Below are 2,889 nucleotides of genomic sequence, written 5' to 3'. Positions count from 1 at the left end.
CATCCATCCAGCTACTCTCACTTATCCGTCAGGGTCACGGCGGGGCTGATGCCTATCACCAGCAGTCTATGGGTTAAAGGCGGAGTACATGCCAGACAGGTTGCAGGGCAACACAGAGACACACACATACCTAAGGACAATTTATTGACGTAAATTAGCCAAACAGTCACGTTTATGGACTGTAGGAGAAAGCCAGAGTGCCCAGAGCAAACCCACGCATGTATTGTAACATGCAAACTTGTTGCAGAAATACCCTGGAACGGGAGTCTAACCCACGGCAACCGTGACCAAACTGTGGCACTGTGCAGCCCCAGTAGTGGAGAATGTTGGACTAAATGTGTTGTAGTTTTCCTTTGTGTGGTATTTAAAAACTCATGTTTAGTCCAATAATTATTTTTACTTTGTAATATCTTTCACCCATATATACCCGTTTTGTCTTCCTCATTTTCAGTACCTCTTGTAATTTCTACAATGTCATCGATTTTAATGAGGTCCAGCTCAAAATTGAAAGGTTTAACGTTACTCGTTGCTGTTTTGGCTAAAGGGAGTTAGAGCTTTAGGATCTAGCCCAGAATGCATTACAGTGCAGGGCTGCTCTGTAGCACAGTGGGTAGCACTGCTGCCTTGCAGCAAAAAGGTTCCGGGTGGGATTCCCGGCGCGGGGTCTTTCTGCAGTTTGCATGTTCTCGCTGAGCATGCATGGGTTCTCTCCGGCTTCCTCCCACAGTCCAAAACCATGACTGTTAGGTTAATTGGCTTCTCTAAATTCTCGTTAGGTGTGAGGTGTGTGTGCATAAATGGTTGTTTGTCTCTGTGTTGCCCTGCGATTAACTGGCGAGCTGTCCAGGGTGTACCCTGCCTCTCGCCTGTAGACAGCTGGACATAGGCACCAGCAACCCTTGTGACCCCGCTTGGGATAAGCATGACGGAAAATGGATGGATGGAATAGATGGCATTACAGTGTAAACAATATGGCAATGTTTGCGTGAGACGATATTTTATTTACATTCATTTGAACTTAACAGCCTTTTTTTGTATCTTATTCAATAAAAAACCAAAAATTCTTAAAGAAAAACTATTTTTACAACATTTTAACAGCTTTGCACATCCTGTCAAAAAAAATCTTGCCCAGTCTTTGCAAAAGGGCTACCACAAATGAGATGGAGAAAATCTATGATTTGTGGGCCATTGTCTTACTGGAAGCAAAGCCTATGGCTTTTGAACCTTTTTGGGTCCTCTAACAGGTTTTATTTCAGGATTGCTCCACCCATCTTCTCCAAAATCCACAATAATTCATCATTGGCAAAGCATTCCCGTGGCATGATGTTGATGTTGACCAAAATGTTGACTCTCTGGAGAGCAGTTTTAATGTTTTTACTCTGGTTTCCCTCCTGACCAGAGGATTCTTCTTCACCAGGTTTTCCTTGTCCCCCTTGTTGCACCCTTGACTTGCCTCGTAGCTTCCTTTCATTGCAAGAAATCATGCTACAAACCCTAGTATGAAAAATGCATGACCTATTAGATTCTCCCACATGTGACTTGGATCTATTCTGCACCTCTATTACAAAAAAAGGGTCTTCTGGTAGCTCCACCAAATAATGTTCTCTTTTCCTGGCCTTTCTTTTTGGTGCATTGTTATGTCTTGGTCACAGAGGTGTAAAACCTTTTTATTACTCAAGTAGAAGTATAAATCCTACTGTTTGCTGGTGAAGATTCTGAGTCATCCAGGTCATAGATATTCCAAAAAGTAAAAAAAAAATAATCCACTTGACTTGGTTTCAAAGTTTGAAGATGTTTCGCTTCCCATCCAGGAAGCTTTTTCAATTCACAATGTCAGAATTTGCGTTGAGTTCGAGGCTGTATAGAGTAGCCCAGAAACTTATTTTGGCCTGGAAAATATGCAAATTGAAACAGCCTGCAATACCCAATACTGGATACAGGTCTGACCCGTCCTTCTGTTACAATTTGCATGTTTTCTAAGCCAAGGTTTTTGGGCTACTATATAAAGCTTCGAACTCAATGTTATTTGTGACATTTTGAATTGAAAAAACATCCTAAATGGGAAGCGAAATGTCCATTCGATTGTTCCTACTGTTTAAAACACTTTTAACAAGTCAGAGTATCAACTTAAGCTTTTTACTCTAGTAATAGTGTAAAATTACCATTTTTAAAACTACTTAAAGCATGAAAGCAAAAGTAATGCAGGAAAAATGTTAAGGACAGATGCTTTACTGCGCTACCCTATTAAAGGAATATTTTTTTTTATAATTCTACATGATAACGTCTGTATACCTAATTTTCTTAGTTTTATAACTAATGGTAACGGTGTCAAATTTTACTTTGCATCATCTTGAAAAACTATTTATTTTGGTATGTGGGGAACAACAAGTTGGGGCAGCACCTTATACAAACACAAAGAAATTGTCTTGATGAAACAAATTATTATGATGATTTTTCTTTTGTAAATACCAACAGGCCACAACAAAAATGAGCTTAAATGAAACAAAACTAACGAGTCTATTTTTAAAATGTAAGGGGTAGAAAGTAGAGATAATTGCTAAAAAATTATGTAAGGAGTAGAAGTAAAAAAATGTCTAAAAAAATAATTACTCCAGTGAAATATAGTTAGCCAACATTTCTACTTAAGTAAGGTTACAAAGTATTTGTATGTTTTTACTTGATACTTCTGCTTGGTAAGTATACATTTCTGTCCCTTTTTTATTTTCATTTTGGCATGACAGCTACAACAAAAAAATTAGATACATTCAAAGCTTAGAGTCATGTTTTAGAACCATATTGTTAATTCCTTAACAGCAGTGTTAATGTCTCCATTCATGTTGGATTTAGGTTTATACTTTGACTAGGCCATTCATAGAAATCTATTTACTT

The sequence above is a fragment of the Cyprinodon variegatus genome, unplaced genomic scaffold (genome assembly GCF_000732505.1).
Source record: "Cyprinodon variegatus isolate N-32 unplaced genomic scaffold, C_variegatus-1.0 Scaffold940, whole genome shotgun sequence".
Lineage (NCBI taxonomy): Eukaryota > Metazoa > Chordata > Actinopteri > Cyprinodontiformes > Cyprinodontidae > Cyprinodon > Cyprinodon variegatus.
Note: the sequence above shows the minus strand (reverse complement) of the source record.